This window comes from Paralichthys olivaceus, chromosome 2 (genome assembly GCF_024713975.1).
Source record: "Paralichthys olivaceus isolate ysfri-2021 chromosome 2, ASM2471397v2, whole genome shotgun sequence".
Classification (NCBI taxonomy): domain Eukaryota; kingdom Metazoa; phylum Chordata; class Actinopteri; order Pleuronectiformes; family Paralichthyidae; genus Paralichthys; species Paralichthys olivaceus.
In genome coordinates, this window is record NC_091094.1 from 2,540,740 (window position 1) to 2,555,416 (window position 14,677).

The window sequence follows — 14,677 nt, forward strand, 5'->3', positions numbered from 1 at the left end:
TCAGTTTGGACACGTGTATTTAAAGGAGTTTATGTTTTCTTTGTGCACGAGATTACACAAAAAACTTTTACTACTGGAAGGATGTTTACGTCAGAGAAGATACGTAACATTTCCCCGGGAATAATTCATGGATCTCGATAAAAATCTGGGACATTTTGGGGAACTGATATTTATAAGTTTGCGGAATTGAAATGAAGTGAAGGGGACTGTAATCAGACCTTGGTGGAGGTTAAGGTGCTCGTGCTAGTTCTGGCTGCCAAATAAATATTTTGCCAAGATATATTATGTTGTAAGAAAAGAGCAAATGTTCATATAACATTATAAAATGTCTGCAGATTTTCAAAGTGGTCGTGCAGGGAGAAAACAAATGGCTGCTTGAAAGGTTCTGTGTGACTGTGGAGATAATAATAAAAGCAGTGCTATGGTGCTTTAAATAATCTTGATGTCATGACCAGAGGTCTGACAGAGCTGCATGAAACCCTGCATGAATGGAGACGGAGAAACAGGCTGACTAATGAGATTGTGTGCTGAGAGAGAGAGAGAGAGAGAGAGAGATGGGTTTAAATCCACAGGGCATAAACGCTCCAACCTTTCAACAATGTAAAACCATTTACAATCCATCTATCCATCTATCCATCTATCGATCTATCCGTCCATCCCCTGCACTTTCTGCAGAGATTTAAATGTTACGTCATATCATTTGTTAAATAACAAATCTTATTTTACCTTAGCTGAGGTTAAACCATCTAAGTTTGTAGCTATAATGTCGTAGGGTGAGTTTTTCATCCGCCCCTAAACAAAAAGGATAAAAGAGAGAAAGAATCTTCACTCGTCCGATCATAAAAGATAATTTTCTGCTCAGAAACTAAGCAGCCCCCTGTTTTCCTGCGGTTCACTGGGAAGTGATGCATTTATTTCAGTTTAATCCCTGTGTCCGGGCAGCCGGGGCAGTCAGATGACAGGCGCTAATCTCTGCTCTGCCTGCCTGACTGCCTGCTCACTAATATGGGATTAAGACCGAGCACGCTTCCATCACGTAGCCGGTTCCCAACCCAACAAGTGGGGCGAGATGATGACGAACTGCGAGATGATGAGCAGCGTCGTGTCTCTCGTCCGTCCACCTTTCATTCTCCCCCGAGCTTCCACTCCGTCTCAGATTTGACCCGAACGAGAAACGAGGTTATCTTCAAGTCGTAGCACTAAACCCAAAGAGGCGGCTCTGCTGCTCAATGTTCGTACTCATGTCGGTAAACATTCCCACCTTTACGACCAACATCCATCCTCGTCACTGATTCACAGGCGGCTGGGTCTCTGGGAGTCCAGCGGGTCGTCCACTAACCGGAGACGTCTCCCAGTCTGCATCTTAAAGTGTCCCCAGTTCTGTCTCTTTGCTCAAATGTGATCCGGTCGTCACCTGAACTGTTTTTTTTTCAAACTGAGTTTTGGTTCTTGTTGTACTTTCGGTTAAATGATGGGTAGTTACCATGGTAACATATTAAAAACTGAAGAGACGAGAGAACGTGGATTCATATAAAAATCAAATACAGAGATTTAACTAATAACTGAACAATGATCAGGTCCAGTTCTGATAAATCTGTGTTCAGTGAAATAACAGGGACCGAACAGAGACGAGATCGTTTAGAGCCATTTCTTCTTTCTCTCTCGTTTTCAGGAAGTCTGCCATCATCTAGATGTTTGTCACTTTTCCTGTCACATGACCTCTCATCCACTGACAGTGGCCGTGTCTGAAATCTGCACAAGGAACAAACCTTTTACTTTCACTCACAGCAACTTATAGTTGAATGTGCCGATGCATTTATTTTAGGTCGTACACTGTGAACAGTCATTTTTCTTTGTCCAAACTGGATCTTTACGTTATGATTCTTAGCAAATTCTTAAGACTCTAACCCATTCAGACCCATTCAGACCCATTCAGACCCAATATTCCAACTATTTCATTATTTCTTTGGTGTTTACGTGAGTTGCAAATAGAAGATTTCGTTTATATTCTCATTTACTGTCACATCGATACGTCCACTCAACATTATTCTGTGAGTATTTAAACCTGCGCCCTGAAATCTGATGTTTTACCACTTTGTTTTTTTTTTTTCTTCAAATTTTGTAAAAGCTACAACACTTGTTTTAAATGTTCCCATCTTGTTTTCACCGAGGACATTTGTCTCATGCAGTTGTCAAAATATCTCCAGAAGGACATTTGAACGTGATGAAGACGAATATATGATGGTTGGAATTCTCCACATTTCTTAATTTGGTTGTGATCTTATTCAGGTTAAAGTGGTTAAGGTTGTTTTTTATTAAGACTAGTGACTTGATCAGGATAATATGAGAGTAGTTGTGTCCATGTAGAGTTTCTCTCTCGGCCGAAACTTTGATTTGCATGAGAGCAGAGAAAACAAACAACCTCGACTGCAGCGACGGGAAGATTATCGACCGTTAATTTGCATCGAAGCACATGTCTGCTGGAGCACTGACTGTGGGAGGCTGTGGCTCAGGAGGTAGAGTGGGTTGGGCACAAAGGTCAGTGGTTCGATCCCTGGATGCTGGATATTCTGCATGCTGGAGTGTCCTTGAGAAAGTAACCCTGTGTGTTAATGGTTGTGTGAGTGTGACCTGTGAAGCTGTTTGAGTGGTGCCAAAGTGTAAATACTGTCCATTTCCGCCCATAAGAGACTGACCTCAGGTTAATTATGTGCTAATGTACAATTAGTGGAATTATGTGACGCTAAGTTCAGTATTTCACATTTACTTTACTCAGCAGGAAAAGGAAATTGATTTTTTTCCCACAATGCTTTTGGCGTTCAACAACCTGCTTGGGTCTATTCTGGAATCAATGACCTCATCTGTTATTATAATATCAATCATTATACCAATTATTTTTTAATTATACGAAGAAAAGCTGAATTGAGACCTTGAGGATGAAGTTGAACATCGCGATGATGAAATTATAATTTAACGAGAGAAAAAGTCAAAACGATATGTTGATGAAGTCTATTATGAAACGTTTGAGGAAATTTCATCTGAATCCATGTTCAACCCTGTTTTAAAACACTGTACGTTGTCATCCTCACCCTCCAAACTGAAGAAGGAGTTTGCTGCAGACAACTTAACAATAAAAGTTCTTACAAAATCATCTGTCCCACAATAAAGTTTGAGATTAAAGTTCATGACACAACTGCCTTTGTCGTGTTTGTGGTTATTGCCGTAATCTCTTTTTAGTGACGTAGATTCTTTATCGATCCGGAGAGAAATTTCATCCTGTTAAACCTGAAGAAAAACCTACGTCTGGATAAAACCGTCAGATTCCTAAACGCTCTATCATCCCAGCGTTTTACATAACGTTTGTCTGTATAATGTTTTTACAGTTAAAGAGGTGCAGTGACAATTATATTGAATCTATGTTATATTATCATTATTTATTCTGCAGGTCATGGGTGAGTTTTACTTTGTTTACATGTGGGTTTGCACACGGCACTCTCTCATGTCGTTCATATGTGTTTCATGTTTTGTTGCTCTACTTCTGCACTGTGGCCCAGTTACTTTGTACGAGGTCGATGTCTACATCTCTGTTTTATAATTTTAACAACCCTGTGGCGACTTATAAAAGAAAGATCACGACTTCATGACTGCAACCAAAGTGTTGAAACTTACCAACTATCAAACACAATAACAGCTTCATGGAAATTTCCCTGACGCGTTGAATTAGACTCAAACCAGAGAGAAGTAAATTTCTATTTGGGGAACATCTTCAGTAAGAGGAAGTTGCACTACAATCGCCATAAACTTTGATTCAACTCACCTGGATTTTCTTCACTTCCCTCGTGCACGATGAACATTGCTTCATATTTATTTTGCTCGCCAACATGGCGTCACTGTCGATTTGAGAAATGCTGGGATGATTTGTGAGAGATCTCCGTCGCGTTGCTTTCCTGTCCGATCACTGTGCAGATTCCGTTTATCCGGAGCGGACCACTTCGTTTGTTTGTTTGGTTCCCTGAGCATCACACTGACTCATGCGGATGAAGCCTTTAGGAGCAAGTGTGTGTTTGTTGTGTTCGTTTGAGTGAAGCAGTGTTTTCCAGTGTGTAAACTTCAGTGTTTGCAACAACAAATCTGGACATTTGTGCTTATATAACATAGAGAGAAGCAAAACCAGAGCAGGGGAAGTGTTCCGCATGAGAGTGTTTGTGTGTGTGTGTGTGTGTGTGTGTGTGTGTGTGAATGCACATTTCTCTACAAACCAGGAACATCTGAGGCAAACTGGTGATATTGAACTTTGTAAATAAAATAAACTTGTCTACATGCAAAAACAGTTGGAGTGCATAAGGCACGAGGAAAACATTACGTCGATATATATCAAGATTAAAGTCACATCCCCGAAATCCAGTCAGCTGTTTGGTCAAAGTGAGGATTTTGGAGAGGATTTGAAAACAGACCGAAGTTCGTAGCTTGAGTTCTTCCGGTGAACTCGTCTTGAGGGTCGAGCTCCTTCGAGGCTGAAGAGTCTTCGGCCGCGAGGAGCGAGTTTGACCTTATCCAAAGGTCTCAAGCTGCAGGCTGGTGATAACTGATTTAGAAGCTCAGTGCTGAACCATACAATGACTTTCACATTTAGGAAGTACAGTATATACAGCACACGATGGTCAGTGGAGCTGCTCCCTGGAAGATGAATATTTAAATTTTTAAAATGTGTTTTTGCAGAGTGGAATGTGTCGCACGTCTGTTTGATGCAATGAACTCATGCACATCATCAGCAGACAGAGCAAACAGCTCGGATTAACAACGTCCTGAATCTTTTCACTTCACTGCAGAAAATTCGAGGAAAAAACTCATAATTTATCGAAACTGTCAGTGAATGAAATATAACAGGATACACATAACATTTAGTAATAATACACATGCTGCCGTCCAATGAGAACGCTCGGTGCAGCAGGTGACTTTGTATTTTCAGGATTTGCACCAACACACTTCTGCAAAATAAAAAATAAAACAACAGAAAGTCACACTGCAAGTTTGTTTTGCTTCTCTGCTTTTTTTTTTTTTGGGTGGGGGGGGGGAGCAAATAATGAGACGTTACATTCGCACAAAGAAAAAAAAGAGCGATCATTCTTATCTCCACTCGCTGCTGCGACCAGTGAAACCACATGTTTGGCTCGGTGCTAAATTCATGGTTAACTTGAGCAACATATGGCTGCTCTGCATAGATAAAACGTCATGAGCACGATCTGGAGCAGAGTGCATGTTGTGTCTGTTGTATGACGCTTCAAAAATCATATTTAATGATTAATGATCATGTGATCTTTTTCTTTACAGGTTCAAATAATTATTTTATTTTGTAAAAAATGGTCAAAACCGAAGATTGAGAGGAAATTGCAAACTCCCAGATGGAAAACAAGCAGGAATTTCATTGCAGACTGTGACGTGCATGAACTGTCCGACAGGGAATCGACTCTTCGTTCTTTGAAAAGTCGCTTTTTAAAAACATTTTTTAAAATCCTGTTTTTTTTTTTTATAGCCCCAGTTTGCAGCTTTGAAAAACAGTGTTGCATTCACTCCCAGTTAAGATAAGACGTGGCCATAAACTGTTTCCAGGACAGAGGTTAACGTTTGCTGTCGACACATATCTGTGTTTTATCTTTCGTGGACGAGCTCAATAAACAGTGAAATGCGGTCAAACGTAGATTAAGGAGAAAACGAGACACGTTATAAAAAAACACATATTTTTCAAAGTGAACATATCCTCACAATGTCTGTGAAGACGACGCACAAGTGTCTGTGACTGTGTGGGTAAAAGCTTCTATGCACCTTCACTCTTATTTGCAGACATCGGATATGTAAACCAGCCTCTCCTCTTGTGCTTGATCATTTCATCAGACATAACCACACGTCTGTCTGAGGATTCAAATCCTCCTCCTCCTCCTCCTCCTCCTCCTCCTTCTTCCCACAATGTTATTTCCTTGGCAACACTGACAATGCTTCAGCCTGCAGAAGAAGAAGAAGAAAGATGCAGCAGAGGGAAGAAACGAAAGCTACAATTTGAAATTGATTTAATTTCGAATCATTTTTCTAGTGAGCACGTGGAATAGAAAGCATCTCCAGTAATTCCTGCTCATCAGAAATGCAGCTGAAATATCCCTGAAGCAAAGATCACCACTGATAACGTCTTCTGGAGTCTGCACGGTAGCAGAGTCCCACCCATACACCGACATCGACCAATCTGCGAGTCAGTTTCAGCTGTCAATCATGATGTTTCATGTTGGTCCATGTCCCATCCGCTAACATGGATGAAGCAGGGTATATTACTCCTAGAGTGATTTACAGTCTGGTGCGACCCCACAAACCAGGTTTTTTACTTTGTTGTGAGTGAGATCTTGTGAATCTACTTTTCTTACGGTTGCTACGATGCTAGGTAAACGGACGACCATTGAGGGCGGGGCCAGTGTGACTGAGTTGAACGTGTCGCCTCCTACTTCCTCTGGAAAACTACAGACGAGGTTTTATTTAGAGAAGTTGTGAACTTGGGTCTGTAGATTGTGTCGGTCGTTTGACACACCGCTGAAGTAACCGACGATGCGATGCATAAAGAAACAACAACAGTTCGGTAAATTATTCAAACGTAAACAGATAAACCAGGTAGGATGCACACAAACTTTTCTGACTTCGCTCTGCACCATAGACTGTTTGAAATCACAGTAGCTCTGGGGCATAAACACGGGCGAAGCAAACATCCCATTCCAAACAGGAAGCTCTAGAAACAGGTTCGGTAAATATTCTAAATCATTGGGTGGCAGGAGACAGTTTGAGTTGCACTGGAGAAACCACATTTTTATTAAAGAGGACTGAGATGCAGCGGCTGGAGCTAAACGGACTCAAATAAATATTCATTGATATCAATAATTGCCCCTGGAAACAGAGCAACACAAGCTGCTGCTGTTCCTCCTCACACTGAGCACGTGCCCATGAGAGCCGGTTTAGATATTTAAAAAAAAAAAAAAAACACAGCTTGTGAAATGGGGGGGGGGGGGGGGGCTTTAATGCATCTAATGCTGCGTTCAGATGCTGCTCGGAAACCTGCCCTTCCCCTGTGTGAAACCTCAAAACAGCCGTGCATCGCTCAGCAGTGGCTTTAAACGCTCGTGGTTGGAGGTGGAGGATAAAACGAACAGAGCTGCTCCGCGGAGGATGATGAGGAGCCCGAGGCCTGTTTATGTTTCTAATTCATTTCAATCTGGCATCTATTGATTTTGGATAACTCCTCCTCTGTGGCGCTTCAAATCCAAAGTCCTCCAAGCGGTGCGATCATCGTATTCAACTCAAGTGGCCTTTAACGTGTATTTATAGTTTAATGATATATATTTAAAAACAAATATATATATACATATATATATATATGTATAAGAAAAATGCATGAAAAACAGGAGGCGCTGAAACCTTTCATGCATCCAAAAGGAAAATTACGCACAAAGAAGGAGAGGTAATCTTTTTTCACAAATGCGTTTTTTCAAGTTTGCACGAACCCTCAGGTGCAAAAAAAAATAAAATAAAAAAAAACCCCTCCACGTGAAGTCAAGAGCATGAGGAGCTGGCGCATTGGATAATTCCGATGCTATACGCAGGCCCTGAAGGCATCAGATACTGGCTCTCCTGTTGCTGAGGAGGCAGGCCAGTAATTTTCCACTGTTTCTGATCCCCGTTGCAAGAGACAAAGGTCACAAACGGAGGCTTATAAATAGGGTAAAAAATTAAGCTACCGACGCGTCCAGCCCTCAGACACAGGAGGACACGGACCAGAGGACACGGACAAGGGACCGCGCGTAAAGGACATTAAAAGGACAAAAATAACAGTAAAAGAAAATCACATCAGCAGGTAATGGAGAAAAAAAAAAAAAAAACCCGACAGACACCTACAGAGTGAGAGGATGAGTGAGATGCTGTGTTCAGGTCTTCTTTATTGGAATCGTCCTGTTAACGCCTGTGTTGTGTGTTGCGGTGAGAGCAGGTTGTTTTTATTGCATGGATGCTAAATTAAAAAAGAGTTTTATTTTGGAGCGTGTGAAATGTGAAATCTGTGTGTTATACTCACAGCGTGTGTGATTCAGGGATGTTGTTTCCTGATGCCGTGGATTGATTGATTGATTGATTGATTGATTTATTTTGGATAAATGCTGCTCTGTGTGTGCGCGCGCTGGCTCGTGCGCTCAGGGAGGATGACTGATGGATGTGTAGAACGTCTCAGCAGCAGCTTTGAATGCAACACGAGCAGGTATCACATATGTTGGGTTTGTTGCTTTTTAAAAAAAAAAATTATTTCTATTTCAGTTTGTTCCTCCTCGTGGCAGGAACACGCTGTTTCCCACGTGCACGCGTCAACACGCTTTCTCTCTTTTCGTGTGTCGAGGTCGAGCATTCAATTTTCTAACACTTCCAGACTGGCACGTGCACACACAGTTACCAGATGGGGGCTTCCTGTTTGTGCACAGCCTCCCTGTCAAACAAACATACTGATTGATTCCACAATCTCAATATCAGGCGATAAGATTCGTCTCCACCACCCCTCTCTCCCCCTCCCTCCCTCCCTCCCTCCCTCCTCCTGCACAGAGCTGTGGACATGTCCTGATTCTTACGAGCATCTCGACGTGGACTCGATGAGACAGAGACAGAATGAGTCCTGCTGTGTTGAGCTTCGTCCTGTTGGAAGTCTAAACTGAACTGAAGTCAGTGTGGAGAGGACACTGATTCAGTGTGTCCCGCCTTCAACCGCGTGGATCAGATCGCAGGCTGATCCTCGTCTACAGTCTCTCGTCGTTCCACTCGTGTTTGATAACTGTGTGAGGCTGTTAACATGAACTGCTCAGCAAGTTCAGAGACGCTTTCAGGTCCCCGCTGGTCATTTCCTCTGTTTCTTGTGCATGGTGTTTGTCCTGTTTACGCACAGCTGATGCGTCCTTGTGATATTTCTGTGGACTGTGTGATTAAACCCGTTATTGAGGCAGGGCAGTCACTCGCTCGGAGCGGTGAGGAGGCGGAGATGCTCTTCAGGCGCACGTTGCCCATCGTGCGCGCTCCCTCCCTCCCTCTCCCTCCCCCCCTCTCTCTCTCTCTCTCGCTTGTTGTCTCTCTACCTTTATCTCTCTCTTCCCCTCTCTGTTTGACTTGGTCTTTTTTGGTGAAAGGTTGACTTTTTTTTTTTTTTTTTTGATCAGGCCTATTTTAAGAACGTTCCGCCAGTGTGCAAATAAAAAGTGCAGTTGTGTTCATTTTTGCACAATCTCTAGACTCAGTTCTGTGGAAATCAAATATTCTATTTCTAACATCCACGTAGCTCGTGTGTCATCGTGTAGTTCTGTCATTTCTTTGAAACATGCAGTTTCTCCACCTTTGGGCGTATAAGTGTGTGTTATAGTGTCATCTGTGTCTCCTCATGCTGAAGTGAGAGAACCCCTGCCTCAGTGGGAGCCGCTCAGTGTTTTGACTGTATGGTTTGGTTGTGATAGCAGGTAACTGCCTCCATTTTGGATCAGTTTCAACATTGGAAAATTACCCAGTTAACGCCCACAGACCTTGAAAGATTAGCCCCTTTTCTTTGCATTAGTGGAGAGTTCAAACATTCAGACGGCCACGAAAAAAGACAATACAAGTAATTCACTTTTTTAATTTGAACATATTTAGTTTGTTTTTAAAAAAAAAATCAGAATTCCAAACATTTAACTTTAAAAGCATTGAAAGTAAAAACTGAATAAGAAGTCTTTGTTTTCAGGGAGATAATGTTGCACCGAGATAAAACTAAAGAGGTTTTGAATGGTAGGGTTTTTACAGAAGGTTTTTTTTATTGTGCTTTTGTTCTGAAATCATGTTTAAGATCACACTGGGGCTATAAAACAAAGCAACAGTACATTTAATGAGAGCTGGAGAAAGTTGTTGGTTCGCAGCTCTTCCACACGTGGTGACCTGCTACGTGAAGACGCTCTGAGTCTGGACAGAAACTTTGTGGACGGAGGCAGAGACACACCACAAACAAAGTGTGACACTAGATTTCGGGGATTTTTTTTTTTTTTTTTCCTCGGTAGCTGCTGTTGGGATGAAACCTCCGTTGTTTTGGAGCAGGACGACACTGGCTGAGTGTGTGTGTGTGAGTGTGTGTTGGTTCCTGCAGCCCTGAGTTTAATCTAATCTCCACGGCTGCAGAGTCCGACTCGAGCTGATGTGCGGTAACTTTCAGAATTACTCACCGTGAGCTTGGGATTGAATCAGACCCATCACATCTGATCTGGTTAAGTTCCTGTATATCTAAAGTGGGGTTTGGCTAATGGACGATGTCATCACCTCCCACAGCTATTATTGTCAAGTGTCAATTCAGCGAATCCCTGTGCAGTGTTTAAATCAGGTGGCACACAACATGGCTGCCACTCTGCTCAGACATGTGGAAAACTTATGAAACTAATGAGTTTCTGAGAAGCGAAACTTTTGCTGGAGTGGTCAGGGAGAGTTCCTCCTTCAGAGAAAGTTTAGGTGTCTGTGCCGGCTACTGAGGAGACCATGCTGTGTTCCACCGAGCCAGTGAAGAATAAATAAAGAAATCTGACGATCACACAGAGTTTTTAATGACATTCTGAGTTTCCTCCTGCTCCTCTGAAGCTCGGTAGTAAAGCTGGTGTTCGGACTTTAGTTCCTTCAAGTTCTTTTAGGTCCGAATGTGCACTATGTAATTATAAAAAGTGGTGTCAGGTGCTGGTGAGAGATGGACATTTAGTTTGAAATCAACATAAGAAGCTACGAGTCCGAGCGGATTGTAAAATTAAGTTCATCTGTTTATGAGCGATGACGTCGAAAAACTCGTGCAGCAAAAATTGTTGTTGCTCGGACTTGGTTGTGGGTATTTGTGTATTTTCCCAGTCACGAGGTCATTTTTCAGATTTTTCAGAACACCACATGAATGCATGGTCAAATACCACTTGAGTTGGCCCACCAGACTTAGCTCGCGGCAAGAATTCAGTTTTTCATCTGATTATGACAGAGGCATCACTTGAGCACATGCATCACTTCCTGTGCGCTGGAGGCTGTTTCAAGGGACAAGGTCCCAGTCGCATGTTTGATGTAGCAGATTAAACCTGTTTTCATTCACTGGAGAACTTTACCCCAAATCTAATTTTGAACCAATCGGACAAATTAACTGGAAAATGTTTAACTGGAATGTTTATGGTCTTGAGACACGGTTCTTTGACGTCTTGTGCGTCCGTCAGAGCGGCAGTGAAAGCTGCTTCATTAACAGCGGGCTTGTTTGCTGTTAAATCATTTATTAAGTCAGTAACCTGAGGTGAGTGGAATGTGTGTGTGTGTGTGTCTGTGAAATCTCAGCCACAGGCAGGGCAGCATTCTCACAGTAGCTTCTTGAAATGAAAACTGAGCGTCTGAGCCAGCGTACGCTGACACTGTGAATAAAAAAACCTCACCCAGCTACGTCGCAGGAGCCGCTGACTAACTTTTACGACGGGGGCGTCCTTGACCTTTGCTGCTCGTGTGCATTCTGTGTTAACCAGCGGGAACCACTAACCCACATACACACACACAGACACACTCACTATCGCACACGTCTTCTTAAATGTCATTAGAGCCGCCTCATTAGTCCTGCATGATTTTCTTTAATTGCATTGTAGTTGTGGTTTGAGCAGCTGATGTAAGTGCTCTGCAGCTTTTAAAGGTTTCATCTTCCTTGACGGTGAAAGTGTGGAACGTGTTGATTTACAACCGGCACCCACAGCAGGGTCACGGCTTCATTTGATTAAAAGAAACATCAGTTATTTCTGTAGCCTGGCACCAAGTGCGCATCTTCATTCATTGCCAGGATGACGGAATTAAATCATGACATGCAAGGTGAACGCCCCCTTGAGGCCGTGAGACTGTTCACCAAAGATTTGTTGGAATTTCCCAAATTTTGGACCAAAATTTATCAAATCAACAGGAATCGGTCGAGCAGCAATCAGGAGCTACTCTCACATAAAAGATGAAATGGAAAGTTTGTTAATTTGCAGTTTGTTGACAACAATGGAACCAGATACAGGTCCATATATTGATTCATATACTAATATACATTTTTAATTATCACAACACTTAATGCAACACCGTTAGTTTGAGTGCCATCTGCTGTCCAGTTTGCAATAGTTCCTCTTGGTGTTTTGAGAATCTCGTTACTCGTGGCCTTGTCTTACCTTTAGTGTCTTTACGACTTTCAGCCCGACAACATTTTGACTTTTTATAAAAGGCAAATGCTTCTGTGACCATCCGAGCAGCCTTGCACGAGCTGCTCTTAAAACAAACCGTGGTCTGACACATTATCTTTGACATCTTCAAGCAGCGAAAAGCAGTTTCGATCTTGACCGTGAAAAACATGTCATGGCAGGTTCATGCCGCCTGCACCCACATAGATATGCCACTTCCCACCAGTGATTCACCGAGGTGCCCGCTTTCGTAAGTGAAATGGCACAGAGCCCTCATCTGCTCTGATTCCGATGCATTCAAGTGAATGTGGCTGTTTGCGATTCCCATATTTGACACGCCACATGACTTCAGGGTTGGTCTCAGAATCTATGATGATGTTGGTATTGTGTTTAAACAGGACTGTTGTAACCTGTGACTGTTGACCTGCTGTAACCTGCGACTGTTGACTCTGGTTAGATAAGAGTGACAGGCTCTGTTTTTCTTTAACGTTTTATCTCTGCCGTGTTTCTGATTCTCACTCTTGTTATTTTCTGTTACACTCGACGTCTCAGGCGCTCGGTGTTATCAATGATCTTGCGAAGGTTTGTTTTATCGATGTCAGACGCCCAGCTGTCTGACTCTCACATTATCTCACTTTCTGTGACACGTTAAATTTTTAGTAGCCGCTCTCCATCTCGGTCCCTCCCCCCTTATTTTTTTTTTGCCTCCCCTTTTACCTCCTCACTTTATTTGTCAGTTAACTTTTAACAGCTATTTTTCAACCTGTTTTTCTCTGTCGCTTTCTTCCACCCACGCCTTACCTCTCCATGTCTCCCTCTATTCATGTCTCTCCTTTGTCCTTGTTTTTTTTCCTCTTTCTTAAACAGTGAAACGTCTTTAACATGAAAGTGAGAGCTGGCGTGGGGAATAAATTAAGAAAAAAGATGTTGGATAGAGGGAAGGAAAACATTGCAAGTAACACAAAGAGGAGAGATGGATGAGGACGAAGAGCGATGATATAAACGAAAGGAACGAAAACAACATGATGAGCAGAACAGGGAGTAATTGAGGAGAGGGTGAAAGAGGAGGAGATAACGGGGGGGGGAGTTTATTAAAAGTTAAAGAGCAAGTAAACATTCAAGGGCGGAGGAGAGAGGCATGGGAAGGGAGTGAAAGGAAAAGAGGGGACAGAGCATTGGAAGAGGACTGTGGATGGTTAACAGCACAATGATGGAAAGATGATGATGAGGAGAAATGAAGAATTTAAAACACAAGTCTTTTTTTAAAGCCTTGTCTACACTTCTGCAGATATCCCCTCCCCCCTTTAAAAAAAAACAACAACAAAAAAAACTGTGCGCACAATATCCGATTTTCAAAATCTCTCCGTACCGCAAACAAGCATGTTGGGCCAGTAGGAGGCGATAGAGTCTCAAGTACAAATACTAGAGAAGAGGTGGTCGACGAAATATCGGGTGAGGGTGGTGCGGTACCTCGACCTAGCGGTGCTAACGACACATTCAGGAACCGGTATATAGCCGCCATTTTTCTTTATGCAAAGCAACAGAGGGACATTTTAGTGAAATGAAAATGCTGCTTGTGTGTGAACGAGAGACTGAAACAGAGAAAAAAACGTTGTTATGGTTTAATATCCAGATTAGAACCCGAAGGCGTATCGTTGAGATGTGATTGAATCAAAACAGGAGGAGAGGAGGGGGAGGAGAGGAGGAGAGGAGAGGGGGAGTCAGAGAACGAGAAGACGGAGTGAAAGAAATTGCAGCTGAGTGTGGGGAGGAGGGGCGGATGAAATAGGCGGTCAGCCCAGTGGAAATGTACATGGTCTTAAAATAGGAGAGTGTGTTATGTAAGAAGTTAGGGTGTGTGTGTGTGTGTGTGTGTGTGTGTGTGTGTGTGCGCGCTCTCATTCGTTCGTGTGTGTGTGATCCAGTGGTGTTGGCTGGGTTCTGAAGTCACAGTATACAAGTCCAGAGTCTGTGTCCAGTCGTCTCTCTCTCCCTCGCTCTCTCACTCACACACACACACACACACACACACACACACACCACTAGACAATGAGCCTCTATGTTTTACACCAAGCTTTTGGCCTGAGCTTTAAATCGTCCCACAGTTCATTGCGGTTCCCACGGCCAGTCTCGCTCTCTGGACGTCGACTTATGGGCAGCGGTGCAACAACAACATTTCCTGTTGTAATATATCTCCTCTGTCGTTGAGAGACGCTGATGACTTTCACTGGCGTCATAACTTGCAGAAGAAAAATCTCTCCACTCGAAATGGGGATTGGCAAATCCTTCATCCTACGATCAGAAGTCAACAGTCCGGTGACCTTGTTGTTTTTTGGGATCACTCAAGGCGGCGTACACAGCAGCTGCTGCGGCTTATGCTCGACACGCCACTCCATCCATTTTCCTCCTCTTATCCAGAGTGGAGCCTTGGGTTGTGGTGGCAC

At 42.9% G+C, this 14,677-nt stretch overlaps 1 protein-coding gene across 1 annotated transcript in view; it reads left to right on the top strand.

The window, feature by feature from the left end:
• The first annotated feature begins 7,545 nt into the window (after positions 1-7,545).
• Positions 7,546-14,677, top strand: part of LOC109641025 (sodium- and chloride-dependent taurine transporter-like) — a 29,569-nt gene continuing 22,437 nt past the window's right edge. Inside the window, exon 1 of the mRNA XM_020105331.2 lies at positions 7,546-7,885. The gene's annotated coding sequence lies outside the window, so the exon portion shown is untranslated. The remainder of the gene's footprint in view (positions 7,886-14,677) is intronic.